This window comes from Tupaia chinensis, unplaced genomic scaffold, assembly GCF_000334495.1.
Source record: "Tupaia chinensis unplaced genomic scaffold, TupChi_1.0 Scaffold000259_1, whole genome shotgun sequence".
Taxonomy (NCBI): Eukaryota; Metazoa; Chordata; class Mammalia; order Scandentia; family Tupaiidae; genus Tupaia; species Tupaia belangeri.
Window position 1 is genome coordinate 1,886,968 of NW_006159739.1, and position 9,952 is coordinate 1,896,919.

At 39.1% G+C, this 9,952-nt stretch overlaps 1 protein-coding gene and 1 pseudogene across 2 annotated transcripts in view; one reads left to right on the forward strand and one right to left on the reverse strand.

The window, feature by feature from the left end:
• ZFYVE9 (zinc finger FYVE-type containing 9) overlaps window positions 1–9,952 on the reverse strand; it is a 137,589-nt gene that overhangs the window by 103,308 nt on the left and 24,329 nt on the right. The gene's annotated exons all lie outside the window — the stretch shown is intronic.
• LOC102496248 (succinate dehydrogenase [ubiquinone] cytochrome b small subunit, mitochondrial pseudogene) lies at window positions 2,387–3,024 on the forward strand (annotated as a pseudogene).

The window sequence follows — 9,952 nt, forward strand, 5'->3', positions numbered from 1 at the left end:
CGTGGCCTCTGGGCCAGCCAGCTGAAACTGAAGAGAAGGATTAAGAACTTGCAACTATAAGCAACAGAAAGAACCTTTAACTGCCTTAAACCAACTGAGAAATACACTGTAGAGAAGGTTTTTATCTACCTATGGACAGTGAGAAGATGATGGATACCAGCCCTGCATTACCTCAGGCAAGAACAGGAACTACCCTACCATTCTTAGGGAAGCCAGATACCAGAGGATAAGTCACGCTGCAGACCTCCACAACACCACTCCTGCTAACCACAAGATGGCCGCTGTGCCACATCAACTGATGGTCAACTCTGCTTACCAGAACTGCTTTCCTGAAACTGTATTCCATGGAGACTCACCTACAGTTGCGGAACTGCACGAGACCCACACTTGATCCAACCTTGAATGGAATCTATTTTCCCTATTGTTAAAAACTTTGGACTCCTGGCCCCTCTCCCTCTACTCGCAGGTATCGCATTTTCAATGACCCCTCTGGAGGATAGCTGTCTATAGCAGAGATAGAGTAATTGGGAGAGGGGGAAAGGGCTGAGGGTCAAACATAGGATAAAAAACATATTTATATGTATGAAAGTAGAAATGGAACAGTATTGGTGACGACATGCTTGATTAAGACACTATGTAGTTTATCCTAGATGGGAAACTACACTTGGTGTGTTGTGATGATACTCAGGGAATGAGTGTTAGGCAATATAATTTAATATAAAAAAAGTAATAAGCAGGAGGAAAAAAAAATGCACATTTGATGACTGAAGAGAGTTGTATGGACACAACTGGGGTCTACTTTATAATATGTTCATTCTACTCCCTGGGGTTTATGCCTAGGATCAGATTTGGATACATGTGTAAGGATATGTCAGCTGTGCTAGCTAGTGGATATACTTAGACTAATTGAGTTCATTGGTAGAACAATTGAATGGGGGGGGCGAAAGGCATTGAGGGCAATCATGAATGTCAGGGACAATGGAGGAGGAAGATGGGTCATGGCAGAAGGTGGGGATGGGGAATCTAGGATGGCAAAACAAAAGGCAAGGTATGCAGGACACAAAAATTGGGAAATCATTTGCTGAGAACATATATGTTGATGTGCTTGATTGAGCCAATGCACAGTGTATTTTGGATGGAAAATTCATATGTGTGTTGTGATGAGAAAAAAAAATTTATAATAAAAAACAAAGTATAAAAAAAAAAAAGGAGAGAGAAGAGGATAAAGACAGCAGTGAACAATAGAGAGGCAGGATGTTAATGAGAAATAGATATGGTTTATTACCTGTTGATGATGACACGTATAGTATTCTCAACTGAACCGGTCTGGGAAGCATTTCATGATGGGTGAAGTCTTTTTAATAAGCAAAATGAGAAATAGTGATTGACTGTTTAAAAAAATTATAATAATAATTATTGGGAAAAGCATGGAAAAGATATTGAATGATAAAGCGGGGAGATTGATATCTCTGTATTGACTGACATGCATGGCATTCCCTTTTGAAAAAGCAATGGAAGTCAATGTAAAGTTATATGTAATCTAGTGTAATAGAAAGAAGATTATGATGATAATAAAATAAAAAAAATAAAAATAAAAAAAAAGAAGATATCTTTTTGTTTATGGCTCTTGTTCTTTCTGAATTATTTACTCAAAAAATAATTTTTAGCTGAAAGAACTGACATCTATGCCTTTTTAAATGTATAAACATGGTGTTTGTTTGTTTGCTTGTTTTTGTTTTTGAGAGAGGAAGATTTTTGCTTTAAGGCATGTGTGCTCGGTAGAGAGACAGACAGAGAGAGACAGAGAGACAGAAAACAAGAAATCACCCTCAGGAGGGATGGCCATGTCGCAATCCCTTTTCCTCCATTCTCCTCTTGGGCACGCATGCACGCACGCACACACAAGCATCTGGCGTGAGTTTTAAGTCGCACCCAGCGTGAGTTTTAAGTCGCCGGGTCTGAGATTCAAACCGCAGTCGACTATGTGTGAGTCCAATGATGTAACCATTAAGCCATCTGCTGGTCCCAAACATACTGGTTTCAACTTAATATCACCTACCTCGATTATTATCAACATTCTATTTTCTGTTATATATACATAAAATTTTAATTCTACTCTTTTTAAAAAAGAATTATTTATTTAATGTTATTTATTATTTTTTTCAATTTGCTGTAGAGAAAATAGGCTCACCAGACAAAGAGAGAATGGGAGAAGGAAAGTGAAAAAGCATGCTATCAGGTCTGGTACTCAAATAGTGGCTGGACATGAGGGAGTCCAGTGTCTTAACCACCAAGCCACTTGCTGGCCCTAATCCTACCTCTTCATATCTAACAAATTTAAATATGTCACCAGGTTGTTGGGTGACCTTGAGCCCTAAGGAACGAGATGGCACTTCTCTGCAGGTAGAGTGTCCTCTGCAATGCCCAGGGAGGCCGAGCTCTATTCCTGCGAACCCCAGTGATCAGACCAGCTCATGTCTCTGCATTTCTCCAGGACCAGCCTACCCCAGGATGGTGTAGAGCACAGGGAGTCCAGCACATCCCCCTGTCACCAAACCACCACTCTGGTTCCAAGGCTGCATCTCTCCATTGGACTAGTGAGAGAGTTGTCAGTGTTTTGCTCCTGGGCCTGCTTCCAGCTGCTTATCTGAATCCTTGCTCTGTGATGGACTACTCCCTGGCTGCAACCCTCACTCTCCATAGTCACTGGGGCCTTGAACAAGTTGTTACTGACTATGTTCCTGGGGATGCATCACAGAAAGCTGCCACGGCAGGCCTTTTGGCACTCTCAGCTTTAACCTCTGCTGGGCTTTGTTATTTCAACTGTCATGGCGTGGGCATCTGCAAGGCTGTTGTCACGCTGTGGAAGCGCCAGTTTTTTTGATGTAATACCTTAAGAATTGATCATGTTACTCTTTGCCTTGCTCTGTCATGCTATTCAGCTCACAATAAGGAGGAAATAATAGATAAGTTCATGGATGGATAGGTCTCCTAATCATACGGTTCTTTTCAGAATTCAGTTATTAAAGAAAAGGTTTGAAAGGTACCTAGAAATTGTGAGACTGAGTTCTGTATTCTGGTGAGTTAGTAGGGTTGTCTCCACAATTCTCATAAGACTCACAGTATAATTAAACATTATATAAGAGCTTTTGCTATTTAACTTATCAATCTCTTGACGAGAATTCAGCTTTATTACTATCAATACATGATCAAAGCTCTACATTTGTCCTGGAAGTAGTGGACAAAGTGGGAGAGTGGGAATAGTGGACAAAGGGAAAGACTATGACATCGTGAGTAAAGATTGTTAGAAATTAGACAAGTGTTAAATTTTTGAAAACTCCTCCTCTGTTATATCAGCTATCGATGGTTATATATCCTAGGGGAACTTTAAAATGAGGAAATACTAATACCACGCGTGAAGAACTTTTCCATGCTAGGAAGAAAATCTTAAGAGAGCTTCTGAATATAAAGAAGTTCATTTAGGAAAGAAGTACACCTTGTAGATGAGTCAAAATGTTACAAATTCTGAATTAAGATGTAATGCTTAAATACATTATATTTGTCCTAAAATAATCTGCCCACAAATATAAAATTATAGGAAATAAATTGTAAAAAAAAATAAATAAAATTTAAAAAAAAGAAATAAATTGTTATTTTCCCACTATGGGAATTTCTAATGTGAAAGTGTATTCTAGAAAAGAAAGTTTCTTAAAAAAATAAAATATTGTATAATAAAGATGTATTCTACTCTTTAAAAAAAATTAAATATGTCTCTATTGTTTATTAGCCCACCCGAACTTCTCTCTTTTTTTTTTTGCATATATTGAAAATATGGTAGTTTTTTTTTTTTTTTTGGAGAGGTTTTCGCTATAGGGCGCGTGCACTCGCCAGACAGACAGAGAGAGACAAAAAGACAGAAAGCGAGAAATCACCCCCCAGAGGGGATGGTCATGCCGCAATCCCTTCTCCTCCATTCTCCTCTGGGGATCTTGGGCACGCACGCACACGTGCCCAGCGTGAGTTTTAAGCCACCGGGTCCTCGGGACGTGAACCAAGGTTGACTACGTGGGAATCCAGCGACATAGCCATTATGCTAACTACTGTTTCCCGAAAATATGGTAGTTTTAAAAATATGATTTTTTTCTTTTTGCTATATGGCGTGTGCACCCGCCAGAAAGATGGGGTGACAGAGTTTATTGGAGGGAGTAAGAACTCATCCCTCAGAGAGGATGGTCATACAACAACCCCTTCTCCTCCATTCTCCTCTCAGGATTTTGGGCATACATAAGCATTCAGTGTTATTTTTAAGTTGCTAGGCTGGGGACTCAAACTGTGGTCAGCTATGTGGGATCCAGCACCTTAACCTCCATGCCATCTGCTGGTCTTGCATGGATTATTTTTTTTTTTAGAAGAGGGGGGTTTTTTTTTTTTTTTTTTTTTTTTTTTTGGCTATAGGGTGTGTGCACTCACTGGAAAAACAAAGAGACAGAAAGTGAGAAATCATCCCCCAGGGGGGATGGCTATGCCTCAATCTTCTTCTCCATTGTCCTCTCAGGATTTTGGGCACCTACACACATGTACCCGATGTGAGTTTTAAGCCCCTGGGTCTGGGACTCTAACCTCAGTCATCTACATGCAAGTCCAGCGACATAACAATTATGCCATCTGCTGCCCCTGTAATGGATTTTTTATATGCCAGTTGACATTATGTGACCAATTTCCTCTATCAGAGGAAGTGCTGGTTTAGGATTTAATATACTACTCTGTTTTTCAAATAATTCTCTCCAGTTAACGAAGACGTCACTCCTCACTTAATGACCTACCTGTTTAAGGACTCCCTCCGACTTATGACCAGTCCACCAGGAACCCCCTTTTTCAATCAGTGTCTCAGGAAGACCCTTTCTCAATCTTTATCTAATTCCTGCAGTGGACTACACAAACCATTCACAATCACATACGACTATATATTTCATTTTTAAATGCATTTTTGTTCTTTTGTTGAAGAATTATTTAATTTTATTCATCTATTTATTTTTAATTTGACCCGAGACAGAATGAGAGAATGAGCAAGAGAAAGAGAGAAATCCCCCCTAGGGGGATGGCCATGCCACAACCCCTTCTCCTCCATTATCCTCTAGGGATCTTGGGCATGCACGCACACGTGCCTGGCATGAGTTTAAGCCACAGGGTTCAGGACTCGAATAACAGTCGACTACATCGGAGTCCAGCAATGTAGCCATTATGCCATCTGCTGGTCCCAGAAAATTACTTAACCTTTCTAAAAGTGTATCTTAGAGGGACTGGCAGGTGGTGTGGTAGTTAAGAGCATTGGTCGGCAGCGTGGTGGTTAAGGGCGCTGAACTCCCACGTTGCCAACTGTGGTTCAAGTCCCAGTCCTGGCAGCTTGCTTTCCCACTGTCCCTCTCTCTCTCTCTGTCATAGCAATGTAGCCATTACGTTAACTGCTGGTTCCCCAAGAATTATTTAATTTATTATTATTTTTCTTTTTAAAATTTTGCTGTAGGGATATATGTACTCACCAGAGACACAGACAAGGAGAGAGAGAAAGTGAGAAAATAAGCTGCCTTGGGACCAGCAGTTAGCATAATGGTTATGTCGCCTGAACTCCCATGTAGCCAACCCAGTGGCTTAAACTCACGCTGGGCGCGTGTGCGTGCGTGCCCAAGATCCTGACAGGAGAATGGAGGAGAAAGGATTGCAGCATAGCCATCCCCCTGGGGGGTGCTTTCTCGCTTTCTATCTCTCTCGCTCTCTCTCTCTCTCTGTCTTTCTGGCGAGCACACGCGTCTTATAGCATAAACCTCTCAAAAAAAGAAAAAAAAAAAAGCTGCCAGGTCCAGGACCTGAACAGCAGCCAGCCAAGTGGGAGTCCAGCACCTCAACCACCACACTACCTGCTGGCCCCACTTTATCACTTTCCTTCTCTCTCTCTTTGTCTCTCTCTGGTCAAATTTTAAAAATAATAATATTTTTAAAATTAAATAATTCTTTTAAAAATGTTTAAAACTTTCTTTTCTTTTAGAAATTGGTCTCTAGTGGGGACCAGCAGGTGGCATGGTGGCTAAGGTGCTGGACACTCCCACATGGTCCAACACGGTTCGAGTCCCAGGCCTGGTGGCTTGCTTTCTCACTTTCTCTCTCTCTCCCTTTTTCTCTGTCTCTCTCTGGTCAAAGTAAAATAAATGAATGAATAAAACTTAAAAAGAAAATAAGAAATTGGTCTCTACTTTCAAAAATTCCTTTTTCTTTTGCTCTTAAATTTAATGGCCTTCCTAAGTTTTTGAAGTCAAATAAGCAAATAAAAAAGGATCAAAATATTCAAGGCAACTAGAAGTCAACAGAGAATAACCATGGTCTGCTGGAATAAGCAATTCCCATAGGAAATTAACATGGATGTATAATAACAGAAATAATTTGAACTTACTAGGCACCCTTTGAGGAAAGAGTTCTCTATATTCTTTCTACTATGTAATTTACTGCCTGTCCTACAAGAGAGGTAGGGATTATATGTTGCTACATGGAACAATTATCTAAATAATGAGTAAAATGAAATAATACATATTGTTAGGTCAGCTAGGTGGAGTTGTGGTTAAGGCATCTGGATCCCACATGGCTGACTGCACAGCTCAAGTCCCAGACCCAGCAACTTGAAAAACATGCCCTCCGCATGTGCGTGTATGCCCAAAATCCTGAGAAGAGTATAGAGAAGTGACTGCAGCATAGTCTTCCCTGCTGGGGAATGATTTTTCTCTTTTCTTCTGTCTCTTTCTGGTGAGCATAAGCACACTATAGCAAAATTGAAAAATAGAACAAAAATACATTTTGTTGAGCATTTTAGAACGTGTGACATACTTTTCCAACTAAGGATAAAGGCAAGAATTAAATTCATGTGTCTCAATATACCCACTTATAGCAATATAAAAATAAGAAATATGTAGCAATATATAGCAATATAGAAATAAGCTACAATATTTAACTTTCATAAATTGTAGTTTAACTATTTTGTATTCTACTTACACTATACCATATTATAAAAATTCTAATAACAAGAGCTGAATGTAAACCCTACAAAGTGCTAAATAATTTGTCACAATTTTCTATTAACTCCTTCTATATTCAAACATTATTTTTTTGAGAGATTTTTACTATAGGGCGTGTGCGCTTGTCGAGAGACAGAGAGAGAAAGAGAGAAATCACCCCCCACCCCAGGGCAGATGGCCATGCAATAATCTTTTCTCCATTCTCCTCTTGGGATTTTGCACATTGTGCACACACATACACCCAGCTTGAGTTTTAAGCCTCCAGGGCCAGGACTTGAACCATAGTCAACTACCTGGGAGTTCAGCAACATAAGGTCCTGAGCAGCATATTTTTTATCTTTGTCCCCTCTGTAGGATAAATTTTTTTTTAATTTTTAGGTTTTTGCCAGAGGGCACATGTGCCTGGGATTTGAACTGTGTTTGGTCATATTGGAGTCCAGCACCTTAACCTCCACACCTACCCTAACTACTGGCTCTTTATCCACCTCCGTAAAAAAAATAAGTTTATTTATTTCTTCTATGAGTGAGAGAAAGACAGTGAAATAGCAATCCCAAAGTGTCTTGATGCCATAATTCTACACGCGGCCTCAGCTAACCCCAGGGATCATGGGCACACACATGACCAGGTTTAGGGAGGTCCCCAGACAAGAATCCGGAATCTTCTCATGTGGGTCAGGTTCACAGAGCTTCCAGTTTTACTGCTGGGCCAGTCCTGGCCCCTGTAAGATGAATGTATTTCTCTTTTCCTACCGTTAATTCCTCTGTTTTGCTCTAAAATGATCCCATCTTTCTCATGTACTTTAGAACTTTGTTCCAAAGTTTATGTGAACTTTGTTCTAAATTCACTTGTTTATATCTTATTCTCCAAGTAGTCACTTTTCTGTCCTGACTTTTGTGAGTCCCACAAAAACAAAAACAAAACAAAAAAACACATTTTGTTGAGCATTGTAGAGTGTGTGACATGCTTTTCCTATTAACGATGAAGGCAAGAATTAGACTCATATGCTATTTGAAGAAAACTGATCTCTCATTCTTCAATGTTCCTAAAATATTTTGTCCATATCACTAATATGAATGAAAGGGGGTACTGGGGGAAGCAGTATGACTAAAAGAAAGAGTACTATCTTGAAGTCAGCTCTGGTAATTAGAAGTTGTGTGACCTTGGGCATAGTTCCTGACTCTCTGAGTCTCAAATTCTTTATCTGTCAAATAGGAAAAGTTAACAGACACTCTACAGGACTCATGAAGACTAAATGAGAATAAAAAATATAAAACACACATATCTGGAGGGAAGCTATGCTCTAAACTTCATTTTCTAGACTCTCCAAATATTCAGACAAAAAGCCATTTTAAAGCTGAGGTGTGTTCTGGTCTGTTCAGAGAAGCTATACTCTAAACTCCATCTTCTAGACTCCTAAAACATTCAGACAAGTGGAGGAGAGATTCTGTCACAGAATGACCAGAAACCACCACAGAGGCACAAGAAACATGGAAAATCAAGAAAATATCTCTCCCCTAAGGGAGACAGTACAGCAGAACTCTTAGAAATGTCTGATAGAGAATTCAGAATATTCATAATGACAAAACTAAACGAGATCAAGAGCTGAGAGAGAATGAACTCCAGAAGATGCAGGAGAAAAGAGTCAGTGAGTTCCAGGAGGTGCTGAAGTTCTTCCATGATCTGAAAGAGGAAATGCACACCATAAAAAAAGAATCAAATGGAGCTATTAGAAATGAAAGCTGCCATTCAGGAAACCAAAATCTTCCTCTAAAATATTAAAAGCAGATTAGTCCATGCAGAAAATCGAATCTCGGATGTGGAGGGCAAAACCTCTGACCTAGAAAAAAACAACCAAAAAAACTGAGAAAATAACCAAAAAAAAAAACTGAGAATACTATACAAGAAATACTAGATAGCATCAAGCACCCAAACATCAGGATAATCGGTGTCCTAGAACGTGAGGAAACTAATAAGGGCATTGGTAATCTATTCCATGAAATCTTGTAAGAAAACTTTCGAAATTTAGAGAGGCATTCAAATATCTAGATCCAAGAAATACAAAGGACCCTACATAGAATCAACCCAAGAAGATCTTCTCCAAGGCACATCATAGCCAGACTGGCCAAATCTGTAGACAAAGACAAGATACTAAAATTGGCAAGAGAGAAATGTCAGGTTACTTATAAAGGTTATCCAATCAGGCTAACCTCTGACCTCTCATCAGAAACAATATGAGCAAGGAAAGAATGGGAAAACATATTCAAAGTATTAAGTGAAAAACAGTTTCAACTAAGAATACTATACCCGGCGAGATTATCTTTCATATTTAAAGGAAGGATAAAAACATTCTCAGATAAACAAAACCTGAAAGAATTTGCCAATAGCAGATGTACTCTTCAAGAAATTCTGAAAGGAGTGCGCTACCAGGAAAACTAAAGGCGCCTAAAGAAATAAGAGAACTGAAGGATTGGACCACAGTAACACTGCCTATTAAATAGAAGAGAGTTTGAACATAAGACTGAACTGGCAAAATAGAATTTTATGACGTTGGAGTAAAACATTACTGATTTTTTTTACTATGCTTTGTTTTCCCAATTTAAGCATTTTACTTTCTTCTGAGTTGTTGACAGGTTCAGCAATTTGTTAAAATATTTTTGTTTCTTTCAATGGAAACATAAATGTTTGTTCCTTCCTGATCCCTCCAGAATTGGAAAATATTTGGGAATATTCTTATCTTGTAGCAGAAGGGTTATTTGTATAAATTCAATAATGCTTGTTGCATTGAATCAGAAATTGGAAATACTCATTATTGGATAGGGCTTTGACTGGAATGTCATATCTGAAGATTAATCAGGAAACTATGGAACTAAGGTGGATCTCAAGTAAGCCA